The following is a 15,329-nucleotide window of genomic DNA, read 5'->3' on the forward strand; positions in this document are numbered from 1 at the left end:
AGGCCCCTCCCCCGCGAGCCGAGGGCCGGGCCGCGGCGGGCCGGTCTCCACACGCCGGCGGCCGCAGCAGGCCGCACCCGGCCCGGGCCCGCGGGCCTCCTCGCACGCGGCGCGGCGGCCGGCCGGCGCGGGGGGCGGGCGGGGGTCCGCGGCGCCGGCCTCCCCCCCCCGGAGGGGGCTGCGCTGGGGGGGGGAGCGGAGGCGGGAGCGGAGGCCGGCGGCGGGAGCGGAGGGCCGGGCCGGCGGGGCGCCGCGCTGGCTCGCTCGCCGCTCCTTCTCCTGGGGGCCGCAGGGCGCGCGGGGCCGGGCAGGGCGGGAGCGCGGCGCGGGGGTCTCGCGGCGGCGGCGGCGGCGGCGCGGGGGAGGGGCGGGAGGAGGCGAGCGAGAGCGCCGCGCGCCGCGGGAGCGACAGCGGCGAGAAGGAGGCGGCGCGGGAGGAGGGGCGCGCGCCGGGAGGGGCGGCTCTCGCGGGGCCCTGCGCGTGCGCGTGCGCGTGCGCGCCCCTCCTCCCGCGCGCCCGGCCCGCGCCGCCGCCGCCGCCCGCCCCCTCCCCTCCCCCAGGCCTGCCGCCTGGCGGCGCTTTGTGACGCCGGCGCGGGCCCCCCGCCCTTAAAGGGCCGGGCGGCTGCGGGGCCCGGGGCGGCCGCCGGCGTCGCGGTCCCTGAGTGGCGGCCGGGCGACGCGGCTCCCGAGGCGCGGCCCGGAAGGGACCTCGCGTCTGCACCCTCAGGGCCTTCCCCCTGCGCTTATCCACCCGCCGCGGCAGCCAGCCTCCAGCCCTCGGCCTGCCCCTCCAGGTAGCACCCAGCCTTGGGCTCTGCACTTCGTAGGCGCTTGATTGAGTAGAATGTGCTGAGAAAGCCGGGCGTGGTGGGGCACGCTTGTCATCTTAGTGCTTGGGAGGCTGAGACAGGAGGATCTGAGTTCGAGGCCAGCCTCTGCCACTTAGGCCCTCCGCAACTTAGAGCCTGTTTCAAAATAAAAAGGATAAAAAATCGGACTGAGGGTGTAGCTTGGAGGTAGAATGCCCCCGGGTTCAACACCCAGTACCACACACACAAAAAAAAAATGTGCTGAGAATGCGTCTTGTTGATGGGAACAAGCCTTCAAACATCTCGCCCACAAATGCAGCCCCCTGGCCTTTGTGCCACCAAGCAAGCCACCCGCCCTAGGGGATGCAGTTTCCCGAAGGAGACCTGCGGGGAGGCAGGTAAGTCACCTACTTCCGTCCTCAACTACAAAGAGGAAGAGGAAAGAGTGAACGACAACAGACTGCACCTGGCTTCCTGCCTCTTCTCCGTGTGAGCAGGTGGTCTCCTTATCCCTGGTCTCCTTAGCCATTTGTGAAATAAAGTACAGTGGATGGATTTTGACCTTTCTGCTTGACTGTCCAACCTCCAACTGAGGGACTTTTGAAATAATCGTGCCTGGAGTGAAATGTGGAGACAATCTTCAGTCTCCATGATGCAGAATATTTCTTTCTCGCCGGGTGTGGTGGCGCAGGCCGGTAATCCTAGTACTTGAGAGGTAGAGACAGGAGGATAGCAGGTTTGAAGACAGCCCCAGCAAATAGACTCACTAACCGAGCAAGACCCTTTGAAAATAAGAAAAAATAAAATAGGGCTGGGGTGTAGCTCAGAGGTAGAATGTCCCTGGGTGGTTCAATCCCCAGTGACACACACACACACACACACACACACACACACACACACGAGTACTTCTCTTAAGGCCTGCGCTGTAACTGCTAAACGATTTCCTAGAAAAGCCAGAATATTTTGAGAATTACACAGTTTTGAGATCAGAAAGATCCTGGTTTCAACCCTGGAATCACCATTTATATGTCCTCTCCCTGTTTCATCAGCTTCTGTAAAAGCAGGTTAATTATACCTAACACAAGCAATTGTAATTATTAAATGAGAACATCTATGTACATCCTTAACATAGTGACTGATACATGGTAAATGATCTATAAACAAACTTTAAGGAAATAAAGCCAGGCGTCATGGCACACGCCTGTAATCCCAGTAATTGGGAGGCTGAGACAGGAAGATCACAGATGGAAGACAGCTCCGCAACACTGGGAGAATCTCAGTAACCTAACAGCAATACCCTGTTTCAAATTTTAAAAAAGTGGAGCCAGACATGGCGGCTCACACTTGTAATCCTCAGTACTTGGGAAGCTGAGACAGGAAATCACAGATTTGAAACGAACCTCAGCAATTTAGTGAGACCTTGTTTCAAAATATAAGCATAGGCCTGGCATAATGGCCCATGCTTGTAATCCCAGCATTTGAGAGGCAGAGACAGGAGAATCATGGTTCATGGACAGCCTCGGCTACTTAGCAAGGCCCTTGGCAACTCTGAATGTTTTGAAACAGTTTCAAAAAATAAAAAGACTACAAACTAGGGCTGGGGGGTGTAACTCAGAGGTACAATGCTCTTAGGTTCCATCCCAAGTACCCTGGCACCCGGTTTCCCCTATTAATAACATATTATTATAGTATATTATAATTAATGAGCCAATGTTAATACATCACCATTAAATGAAGTTTACATGACTGTAGTTTTTACTTAATGGTCTTTTTCTGTTCCAAAAATCCCATCCAACATTTAGGTTTCTGTTGGCTTTATTTGGGGGTACTAGATATTGAACCCAGGGGCTTTCTACCTCAGAGCTAAACCCTAGCCAGTGTGTGTGTGTGGTGTGTTAGTGGAGATGGAACCCAAGGGCATTCTACCTCTGAGCTATATCTCCAGCCCAATTTTTTATTCATTATTTTGAAAGAGGGTCTCACTGAGTTGCAAAGGGCCTCACTATGTAGTAACTGAGGCTGGCTGGCCACGAACCCTGATCCTCCTGTCTCTGCCTCCCGAATGCTGGGATTACAAGAGTACCCCAGTACACCCAGCTTTGTTATTTTTGTTTTTGTTTTGTGGTACTGGGGCATTCTACCTCTGAGCTACACCCCAGCCCTATTTTTTATTCTTTATTTTGAAACAGGGTCTCACTGAGTTGGAAAGGGCCTCACTAAGTAGCAGCTATGGCTATCTGTGAACCGATCCTCCCATCTCAGCCTCCAGGATGCTGGGATTACAAGCTTGTGCCACCATGCCTGGCTGTTTTTTGTTTTGAAAACAGGGTTTTTTGTTTGTTTGTTTGTTTGTTTGTTTGTTTGTTTTTAACTGGGCTAGGTAGTACACAGTTGTAATCCCAACACTTGGGAGCCTGAGACAGGAAGATCTCAGATTCCCAGCCAGCCTTAGCAATTTTGTGAGACCGTATTTCAAAATAAAAATGAAATAGGGCTGGAGCTGTAACTCAGATGCGGAATAGCCTGAGTTCAATCCCCTGTACCACCAAAAAAAAAAAATTACTAGGTTGCTGAGAGTCTAAATACTTGCTGAGGCTGTCCTGGAACATGTGATCCTCCTGTCTCAGCTTCCCAAGTACTGGGATTACAAACCTGGCTGACTTTTGTTTTTGTTTGTTTGCAGTACTAAAAACTGAACTCAGGGTTGCTCTTACCTTGAAACCTTTATATTTTTCAGTTGTATTTTTGTTTGTTGTTTGTTTGTTTGGGTACTAGGGAATCAAACCCAGGGCTTTTTTCACTGAGATATAGCCCTGCCCTTTTAATTTTTTTTTTTTATATTTGAGCCTGGGTCTCTCTAAATTTTCCAGGCTGGCTATGAACTTGAAAATCATCTTGTCTCAGTTTCCTGAGTAGCTGGGATTATAATCATGAACCACCATGCCAATTACATTTAGTTGTTTTGTTTTGTAGTACAAAATTGAATCCAGGGGGCAGTCACCTCTGACCTATACCCTCAGCCTTATTTTATTTATTTTGAAACAAAATCTCGCTAAGCTGCTGAGACTGGCCATGAACCTGTGATCCAACTGTCTCAGCCTTCCAAGTACTGAAATTACCAGTGTATAACACCACGCCTAGCTTACATCATTTAGTATTTACTATTTTTATGTCTCCTTAGACTCCTCTTTTTTTTCATATCAAAAATTGAAGCCAGGCGAGGTGGCGCATGCTTGCAATCCCAGGATTTGGGAGGCTGAGACAGGAGGATTGCGGTTCATGGACAGCCTCAGCTACTCAGTGAGGTCTCTTACAAATCACTGAGACCCTATTTTTTTCTTTTTTTTTTTTTTTGAAGATTTAAAGAAGTTTATTAAAAGATAGAAATACAGCCCCATGCCAAAATGGCATAAGGAGGTGACTCGAAATGAATACACCCTTGAGACCCTATTTCAAAATAAAGAATAAAAAATAGGGCTGAGAGCATAGCTCGGAGGTAAAATGCACCTAGGTTCCATCCCCAGTACCACAAAAACAAAACAAAAATTGAATCCCCAGACATTCTATCTCCAAGATATGCCCGCAACCCTTTATTTATTTATTATTTTATTTATGTATTTTTATGGTACTGAGGGTAGAACTCAGGGGCCTTCTACCTTCAGGCTGTACCCCTAACCCTATTTTATTTTTTATTTGGAAATGGTCTAAGTTGCTGAGTCTCACTAAATTGCCAAGGCTGACTTTGAACCTGCTAATCCTCCTGTCTCAGCCTCCCAATTACTAGATTACAGGTATGCACCACTACTCCCAGCTCCTTTTTCTTTTTCTTTTTCTTTTTTTTTTTTTTTTTTGGCAGTACTAGGGATAGAACCCAGGGGCATTCTACCTCCAAGCTACACCCCCAGTTCTATTTTGAAACAGGTCTCACTGAATTGCAAAGGGCCTCACTAAGTAGCTGAGGCTGTTTTTGAATCGTGATCCTCCTGTGTCAGCCTCCCAAAGGCTGGGATTACAAGCGTGCGCCACCATGCTGGGCTATTTTTTTTTAAACAAGGTCTCACACTGAGTGTGATAGTACATGCCGGTAAAACCCAGTACTTGAGTGGCTGAGACAGAAGGGTCCCAGGTTTAAGACAAGTGTCAGAAATTTAGCAAGACTGTTCCAAAGTAAAAACTTTAAAAAAAAAAAAAAGTAGAATAGGGCTGGGAGTGTAGCTCAGAAGTAGAATGTCCCTGGGTTCTATCTCCAATATCAAAAGATGAAAGAAGAAAAAAAAAAAAATGGTCTCACTAGGTTGCTAAATTGTTCTTGCTAAATTGTTCAAACCTACAATCCTCCTGTCCCAGCCTACCAAGTACTAAGATTACAAACATGCACATACCACCGTTCTTGGATTTTTTTTTTTTAGTCCTTTTTTTAATTCTTTTTTTTATTTCTTGAAACGGTCTCACTGAGTTGCGAAGGGCCTCTCTAAGTAGCTGAGGCTGTCCATGAACCGTGATCCTCCGGTCTCTGCCTCCTGAATGCTGGGATTACAAGCATGTGCCAACACACCCAGTCTGGATATTTTGTTTGTTTGTTTGTTTTGAAACCAGGTCTCACTAAGTCTCCATGGTTGGCCTCCAATGTGAGATCTTCTTGTTTCAGCCTCCCATGTACTAGGATTATAGATATAAGCCACCATGGCAGACTTGTAATGTTTTTCTCATGGTAAGACTTGGGGTTCTGAAATTTTAAGGGTAAAGGTCAGAGGTAGAATGCCATTTTTATCACAACATACCACAGGCACATAATAAAGCAACATGACTTAGCATTGTTAATGTTGACCTGGATCACCTGACAGCTGAGGCTGTCCATGAACCATGATCCTACAGTCTCAGCCTCCCAAATGCTAGGATTACAAACGTGCGCCACCATGCCCGGCTTCCCCTGCCCTTTTTTTTTTTTTTTTTGCGGGTCTAGGGATGGAACCCAGGGGCATTCGACCTCCAAGCTATACCCCCTGCCCTATTTTTTATTCTTTATTTTGAGACAGGGTCTCACTGAGTTGCAGAGAGCCTAAGTAGCTGAGGCTGTCTGCGAACCACGATCCTCCTGTCTCAGTTTCCCGAATGCTGGGATTACAAGTGTGCACCACCACACCCAGGTCTTTTTTTTTCCTACAAAAGATTCAATACTGCTAGGCATGGTGGTTCATGCCTGTAATCCCAGAATTTGGGAGGCTGAGGCAGAAGGATCACAGATTAGAGACCAGCCTCAGCAATTTAGGGAGATTCATAGCAACCTGGCAAGACTGTTTCAAAACAAAATGTAGCCGGGCGTGGTGGCGCACGCTTGTAATCCCCGGGTTTGGGAGGCGGAGACAGGAGGATCGCGCTGGTTCGGAGCCAGCCGCGCTGGTTTAAGAGACCCTGTTTCCAAATAAAAAATATAAAATAGGTCTGGGAGTGTAGCCCGTGGGAGTGTATCCCGGAGGTAGAAGGGCTTCCAGGAACCCCAGTACCACCAAAAAAAAAAAAAAAAAAAAAAATGTAAAAAGGGCTGAGCCAGGCGTGATGGCACACGTTTGTAATCCCAGCATTTGAGAGGCTGAGACTGGAGGATCACGGTTTGAGGCCAGCCCCAGCTACTTAGTGAGGCCCTCTGCAACTTAGACAACTTAGACCCTGTTTCAAAATAAAGAATAAAAAAATAGAAGCCGGGTATGGTGGCACACTCTTGTAATCCCAACATTCAAGAGGCTGAGACCGGAGGATCGCGGTTTGCAGATAGCCTCAGCTACTTAGGCCCTCTGCAACTCAGTGAGACCCGGTTTCAAAATAAAGAATAAAAAAATAGGGCAGGGGCTGTAGCTGGGAGGTCGAATGCCCCTGGGTTTCACCCCCAGGCCCACAAAAAAAAAAGAAAGAAAGAAAGAAAGAAAGAAAGAAAGAAAGAAAGAAAGAGAAAGAAAAAAGAAAAGAATAAAAAAATAGGGCTGGAGGTATAGCTCAAAGGTAGAATGTCCCTTGGTTCAATCCCTAGTACTGCAAAAAAAGGAGGAGGAAGAGGAGGAGGAGGAGGAGGAGGAGGAGGAGGAGGAGGAGGAGGAGGAAGAAAGAAAGAAAGAAAGAAAGAGGAAAGAAAAAAAGAAAAGGAAAAAGAAGCCGGGCGTGGTGATGTATGCTTGTAGTCCCAGTACTTGGGAGGTAGAGACAGGGAGACAGGAGGATCACAGATTTGCCGCCAGCCTCAGGAACTTAGTGAGCCATCTGCAACTTAGTGAGACCCTATTTCAAAAAAGAATAAAGCTGGGCATGATGGTGCATGCTTGTAATCATTCAGGAGGCTGAGACAGTATGATTGCAGTTAGTGAGGCCCTTTGTAACTCAGTGAGACCCTGTTTCAAAATTAAAAAAAAAAAAAAAAAGGCTAGGGCTGTCCCTCAGAGATAAAATGCCCCTGGCTTCCATCCCCAGTACCACACACACACACAAAGAAGGAGAAGAAGAAGGAGAAGAAGAAGAGGAAGAAGAAGAAGAGGAGGAATTGTCTAGGGGGTGTAGCTCAGAGATAAATTCCCCTGGGTTCCATTCCTAGTACCATACACACACAAAAAGAAACAAACAAACAAAATAGGGCTGGGGGTGTAACTCAGAGGTTGTGCCACAAAAAGTATAGATATATATGGTACTATATATATGTGATACTGGGGATTGAACCCAGAGGCCTTCTACCTCTGGGCTACACTTCCAGACCTATTTTATATGTTATTTGGAAACAGGGTCTCATTAAGTTGCTGAGAACCTTACTAAGTAGCCGAGACTGGCTTTGAACCTGCATGATCCTCCTGTCTCAGCCTCCCAAGTACTGGGATTACAAGCATGCGCCACCATGCCCAGTTTATATCTATACTTTAAAACATCATACTTGCTGGGCACTTCAAAACATAGGATAAAAAATCGGGCTGGGGTGTCATTCAGAGGTAGAATGCCCCCTGGCTTCAATCCCCAGCACCAAAAAAACATCATACTCTGGCCCAACCCTACTGTCTAGGCCTTGAGACCAAACTCCACTGGAATTAGAGCTCCCCTCAGAGGAGTGTTGGGCTGGGTGTGTGGCTCAGAAGTAGAGAATCTTCAGGTCCTAAATTGTGTGTGAAGGGGGAGAGGGTATCCCAGGCAAAGCAATCTCCCCTCCCCAAATGATAATATCTGCCTAATTCTGGCTTCCCTTCCTCCTCCACTCAGGACAAGAAGATTGCTGATCCGGAAATGTGGGAGATGATGTTCACACTTTTAATAGCAGCATTTTAACCATGTGAAATCATAGCCCCACCCTGACCCATACCAGGATAGAGCCCTGGCCTAACCCATTAGAACATACACCTGTCACCCAGACTTGAGCTCAAGTCAACTCACAAAATCCTCTCTCTCTCTATCTCTATCTCTGTTTATCTCTATCTATCTGTCTATCTCTATCTCTCTCTATCTCTCTTTCTCCCTTGCTTTTGTTCTTCTTTGGTACTGGGAAACTGGGGATTGAACCCAGAGGCATTCCACCTTCAAGTTACACCCCCAACCTGCTTTTCTTATTTGTAAATAGGGTTTCACTAGGTTGATATAAGTCTCATTACTTGCTGAGGCTGTCCTTGAACCTGTGACCCTCCTGTCTCAGCCTCCCAAGTACTGGGATTATAGATATCTGCCAACATACCCAGCTCTTACAAAATCATTCTAGTACCCATCCTAGGCTGGTAGGTTAAGATACTAATGAGTCTTGGACTCAAGGCTCCCTCAAGTCAGAGGAAATGCCATTCCACAGAACTAGCTCACATCTTTTTAACCTAGCCAGGAAGACAATACCTATTGGCAGGCGGCAACCTTGTCTTATTCATCCTTGTATCTCAGCAACAGGCACACAGTCTGACACAAAGTAGACACTAAGCCATTGTTTTAAGAGACTCATGGCCAAGGGCAGGAAGACTATCAGTAGTACAAATAACAAACTGAACCCCACCCTCTACCCCTTGTTTAGGCTCTCTCAGGCACATAGTAGGAACTCAAGACTGTAAATTCCATAACTATGTGCCAACTACTCCAATGTTTGCCACACATTAGGCACTTAAAACATGTTTCCAGCCAGGTGTGGTGGCGCACACTTGTAATCCCAGTGCTTGGGAGGCGGAGACAGGAGGATTGTGCAGGTTTGAAGCCAGCCACACTGGCTTAAGAGACCCTGTTTCCAAAAATAAAATAGGCCTGGGAGTGTAGCCCGGAGGTAGAAGGGTTTCCAGGAACCCCAATACCACCAAAAAAATAAAAAGATTAAAAAAACCATGTTTCCAGATGTGATGTCACACCCCTGTAATACCTCCTGAGACAGGAGGATGGCAAATTTGAGACCAGTCTTGGCAACTTAGCAAATTCAAGGCCACCCTGAGCAATTACCTTGTCCCAAAATAAAACTTTTTTTTGATACTGAGGATTGAATCCAGAGACATTCTACCTCCCAAGTTATACCCCCAGCCTGAGTTTATTTCTTACTGGGAGACAGTATCACTGGGTTGCAGAGGGCCTTGATAAACTGCTGAGGAGGCTGGCTCTAAACCTGCAGTCCTCAAGTCTCAGCCTCCCAAGTGCTGGGATTTTAAGCCTGCATGCCAAAACTGGGTAAAACTAAACTTTTAGAGCTGGATGTGGTAGCGCATGTTTGAAATCCCAGCATTCTGAGGCTGAGACAGGAGGATCCTGGTTCACAGACAGCCTCAGCTACTTAGTGAGGCCCTTTGCAATTCAGTGAGGCCCTGTTTCAAGATAAAGAATACAAAATAGGGCTGGGGTTGTAGCTTGGAGGTGTAACCCCCCTGGGTTCCATTTCCAGTACCATAAATTAAATAAATAAATAAATAAATAAATAAATAAATAAATAAATAATGGGCATGGTGGCACAAACTTGTAATCCCAGCATTCAGAAGGCTGAGATAGGAGGATCTTGGTTCAAGGACAGCCTCAGGTGCTTAGTGAGGCTCTGTGCAACTTGGTGAGATCCTGTTTCAAAATAAAGAATAAAAAATTGGGCTGGGAATGTAGCTCAGAGGTATCGTGCCCCTGGGTTGGATCCCCAGCATCACAAAAGCAAAACAAAACAAAAACTGGGCTGGGGGTGTAACTCGGAGGTAGAATGCCCCTGGGTTCTATCCCCAGTATCACAAAAAAATAAATACATAAAGAAATAAATATAAAAATATGACTTAGGGGATGTAGATCAGAGGTAGAACAACCCTGAGCTCAATCCCAAGTGCTAAAAAAAAAAAAAAGCCAGACATGGTGGTGCACGCTTGTAATCCCAGCATTCAGGAGGCTGAGACAGGAGGATTGCAGTTCATGGACAGCCTCAGCTACTTAGTGAGGTCCTTTGCAACTCATCAAAACCTTGTTTCCAAATAAAGAATAAAAAATAGGGCTAGGGGTGTAGCTCAGATCTAGAATGCTCCTTGGTTCCATCCCCAGTACCACAAAATTAAGTTAAATTAAAAATAAATTTAAAACAACAGCAGAAACAACATAGAGCTTTCTATATTGTTTCTTAATGGCAAGTAGATTGACTTAAATTGACTGGTGCCCTCTTGTGGTCATGGAAACAGAATAGATACCCTCCATCTCTCAGTCACCATCAATACTTAAACACACTTCTGTTTGTAATCCAGTATTTAGGAGGGTGAGACAGGAGAACTGCAGTTTCAAGGCCAGCCTCAGAAGCTTGGCAAGACCCTGTTTCCAAATAAAAAATTAAAAAGTAGGTCTGGGATGTAGCTTGAAGGTAGAATGCTCCTGGGTTCAATTACCAGTTTAAAAAAAAAAAAAAAAAAAAAGCTGGACATGGTGGAGCGTGCTTGTTATCCTAGCATTCGGGAGGCTGAGACCGGAGGATCGCGGTTCACAGATAGCCTCAGCTACTTAGTGAGGCTTAAAAAGAGGCCAACATTTAGCCGGGCATAGTGATGTACACTGGTAACCCCAGCATTCGGGAGACTGAGACAGGAGGATCGTAGTTCGCAGGCAGCCTCAGCTACTTAGTGAGGCCCTCTGAAACTCAGTGAGACCCGGTTTCAAAATAAAGAATAAAATAGAGGGAAGGGGGTGTAGCTCGGAGGTTGAATGCCCCTGGGTTCCATCCCCAGAAGAAGCCAACGTTTTTCTCATTCAACATGTTAACATAGATGTAAGATCTGGACACTGATATTAGGAGCCCTATTTGTGTAGTTGTGTGTGTGTGTGTGTGTGTGTTTGTGTGTGTGTGTGTGTGTGTGTGTGTGTGTGAGAGAGAGAGAGAGAGAGAGAGAGAGAGAGAGAGAGGGAGGGGGGAGGGAGTGCGCGTGCGCCTGGGAATTGAACTCAGAGGCATTCTATATTCTATCTTCGAGCTACACCCACAGCCTGATTTGGGGGGGTACTAGGAATTAAACTTAGGGGCATTCTACCTCCAAGCTACATCCCTAGTCCTATTTTTAATTCTTTCTTTCTTTATTTGCAGTACTAATGATGGAATCCAGGGGCATTTATACCTCTAAGAGATACCACCAGACCTATTTTTTTCATTCTTTATTTTATTTTTTTGTGGTACTGGGGGTGGAACCCAGGGGCTTTTCTACCTCTGAGCTATACTCCCAGACCTGTTTTATACTTTATTTGGAAACAGGGTCTCACTAAGTTGCTGAGAGCCTCACTAAGTAACTGAGGCTGGCTTCGAAACTGTGTGATCCTCTTGTCTCAGCCTCCCAAGCACTGGGATTACAAGTGTGCACCACCACACCCGGCTCATTCTTTATTTTGAAACAGGATCTCACCTGAGTTACAAAGGGCCTCACTAAGTAGCTGAGGCTGTCCACAGACAGTGATCCTCCTGTCTCAGCCTCCCAAATGCTGGGATTACAAGTGTGGGCCACCACTCATGGCCTATTCTTTATTATTTTACTTTATTTATTTATGTATTTATTTATTTATTGTTATTTTTTGGTGGTACTGGGGATGGGACCCTTATACCTCCGGGCTATACTCCCAGACCTATCTTATATTTTTTATTTGGAAACAGGGTCTCTTAAGCCAGAGAGGCTGGCTTCAGAGGCTGGCTTCAAACCTGCGCAATCCTCCTGTCTCTGCCCCCAAGCGCAGGGATTACAAGCATGCACCACCACGCCTGGCTATTTTTTATTTTTATTTATTTTTTGTGGTACTGGGGGTAGAACCCAGAGGCTTTCTACCTCCGGGCTATACTCCCAGACCTATTTTTGGAAACAGGGTCTCACTAAGTTACTGAGAGCCTCACTAAGTAGCTGAGGCTGGCTTCGAACCTGCGCAATCCTCCTATCTCAGCCTCCCAAGTGCGGGTATTACAAGTGTGCGCCACCACGCCCGGCTTTTGTTTTTTATTTTTTCGTGGGTATGGGGATGGAACCCAGGGAGCATTCGACTTCTGAGCTTCACTCCCTCCCCTATTTCTTATTCTTTATTTTGAAACAGGGTCTCATTAAGTTGCGGAGGGCCTCACTAAGTAGCTGAGGCTGTCTGTGAATCACGATCCTCTGGTCTCAGCCTCCTGAATGCTGGGATTACAAGCATGTGCTACCACATGCAGCTCCCAGCCCAATTTTCCTTCCTTCCTACCTTCCTTCCTTCCTTCCTTCCTTCCTTCCTTCCTTCCTTCCTTCCTTCCTTTTGTGGGACTGAAGGTGGAACCCAGGGCCTTTCTACCTCCAAGGCTATACTCCCAGACCTATTTTATACTTTATTTGGAAATAGGTCTAAGTTACTGAGAGCCTCACTAAGTAGCTGAGGCTGGCTTTGAACCTGTGCGATTCTCCTATCCCAGCCTCGCAAGCGCTGAGATTACAACCGTGTCACCACACCTGGCTTTCTTTCTTTCTTTCTTTTTTTTGAAACAGGGTCTCACTGAGTTGGGAAGGGCCTCACTAAGTAGCTGAGGCTGTCCATGAACCGCAATCCTCTAGTCAGCCTCCCAAGTGCTAGGAGTACAAGCGTGCGCCACCATGCCCAGCTATACAATCTTCTTTCAATATTGATAACACTTAGCTGGTCATGATGGCACACGCTTGTAATCCCTGTGCTTGGGAAGTTGAGACAGAAGGATCATACAGGTTCGAAAGCCAGCCTCAGCTACTTAGGCTCTCAGCAACTTCGTGAGACCCTGTTTCCAACTAAAGTATAAAATAGGTTTGGGAGTATAGCCCGGAGGTAGAAAGCCCCTGGGTTCCACCCCCAGTACCACAAAAAATAAATAATTAAAAAGACTAGTAGCCAGGCATGGTGGCGGCATGCTTGTAATCCCCACACTTGGGAGGCAGAGACAGGAGGATCACGCTGGTTCAAAGCCAGCCTCTGGCTTAAGAGACCCTGGCTTAAGCCTCTGGCTTAAGAGACCCTGTTTCCAAATAAAAATATAAAATAGGTCTGGGAGTGTAGCCCAAAAGTAGAAGGGTTTCCAGGAACCCCAGTACCCCCTAAATAAATAAATAAATGAGACTAAAAACTAGGGCTGGGAGTGTGGCTCAGAGGTATGATGCCTCTGGGTTTCATCCCGGTACTAAAATATATATATATAGTATGGGTAACTTTTGGTAAGCATTACCATATGACAGGCTTTTTTTTTTTTGGTACTGGGAATTGAAGCCAGGGGCATTCGACTTCCAAGCTACACTCCCAGCATTATTTATCTATTTATTATTTATTTTTGCAGTATTGGGGACTGAAATTTTAGGTGCATTCTACCTCTGAGCTTCACCCCCCCATCACATTTTTTATTTATTTTTTCTGTACTGGGAATGGAACCCAGGGGTATTCTACTTCCAAGCTATATCCCTGCCCCTATCTTTTTTTTTTTTTTTTGAAACAGGGTCTGAGTTGCATAGGGCCTCACTAAGTCGTAGCTGAGGCTGCATGAACCGCGATCCTCCTGTTTCAGCCTTCCAATTGCTGGAATTACAAGCGTGCGCCACCATGTCTATCCTGGACTCTCTATCATAACTGGACTCTTTCTCTTGGGAGGCTAAGCAAGGAGGATGTGGGTTCATGGACACCCTCAGCTAATTAGTGAGGTCACTTTCAACTCAGGAGACCCTGTTTCAAAATAAAGAATAAAAAGCTGGGCGTGGTGGCACAAGTTTGTAATTCCCGCGCTGGGGAGGCTGAGACAGGAGGATCACACGGGTTCGAAGCCTGCCTCAGCTACTTAGTGAGGCTTTCGGCAATTTAGTGAGACCCTGTTTCCAAATAAAATATAAAAAAGATCTGGGAGTATATCCCGGAGGTAGAAAGCCTCTGGGTTCCACCCCCAGTACTACCAAAAGAGAAAGAAAGAAAGAAAGAAAGAAAGAAAGAAAGAAAGAAAGAAAGAAAGAAAGAAAGAAAGAATAGGGCTTGGGTTGTAGCTCGGAAGTAGAATGCTCCTGGGTTCCATCACTAGTACTGAAAAATCAAATCAAATCAAATCAGGAGCCGGGCGTGGTTGCGCACGCTTGTAATCCCCACGCTTGGGAGGCTGAGACAGGAGGATCACACAGGTTCAAAGCCAGCCTCAGTTAGCTTAAGAGACCCTGTTTCCAAATAAAAAATATAAAATAGGTCTGGGAGTGTAGCCCGGAGGTAGAAGGCCCCTGGGTTCCATCCCCAGTACCACACACACACAAAAAAAAAAAAAAAAAAAAAAAAAAAATCAAATCAGGAGCTGGGTTTGGTAGCGCATGCTTGTAATCTCAGTATTTGGGTTTGTAATCCCAGTATTTGGGAGGCTGAGACAGGAGGATTTCGCTTAGCAGCCAGCCTCAGCTACTTAGTGAGGCCCTCTGCAGCGCAGTGAGACCACTTGGCACACGCTTGTAATCCCCTTGGGAGGCGGAGACAGGAGGATCACACAGGTTCAAAGCCAGCCTCAGCTGACTTGAGAGACCCTGTTTCCAAATAAAATATAAAATAGGTCTGGGAGTGTAGCCTGGAGGTAGAAGGCCCCTGGGTTCCATCTCCAGTACCACCAAAAAAAAAGGTGCAGTTCAGAGGTGGACAGACCATGGACTCAATCCCCAGTATTACAATAAAGTAATCTAGGCCCAAGAGATGTTACTTGGACTATACTTGGCTATAAAGGCAGAGAAAAAATGAATAGATTGAAGATATATTTTGGCGGAACCGGGCATGGTGGGGCACGCTTGTAATTCCAGTACTTGGGAGGCTGAGACAGGAGGATCACAGTTTGCAGACAGCCTCAGCCATTTAGTGAGGCTCTGGCAATTTAGTGAGACCTTGTTTCAAAAATAAAGAATAGGGTGTATTCATTTCGAGTCACCCCCTCATGCCATTTTGGCATGGGGCTGTATTTCTATTTTCTGTATTTCTATCTTTCTAATAAACTTCTTTAAATCTTAAAAAAAAAAAAAAAAAAGATTAGCCGGGTGTGGTGGTGCACGCTTGTAATCCCCGCGCTTGGGAGGCTGAGACAGGAGGATCGCACAGGTTCGAATCCAG

This window comes from Muscardinus avellanarius, assembly GCF_963383645.1.
Source record: "Muscardinus avellanarius genome assembly, chromosome: 13".
Classification (NCBI taxonomy): domain Eukaryota; kingdom Metazoa; phylum Chordata; class Mammalia; order Rodentia; family Gliridae; genus Muscardinus; species Muscardinus avellanarius.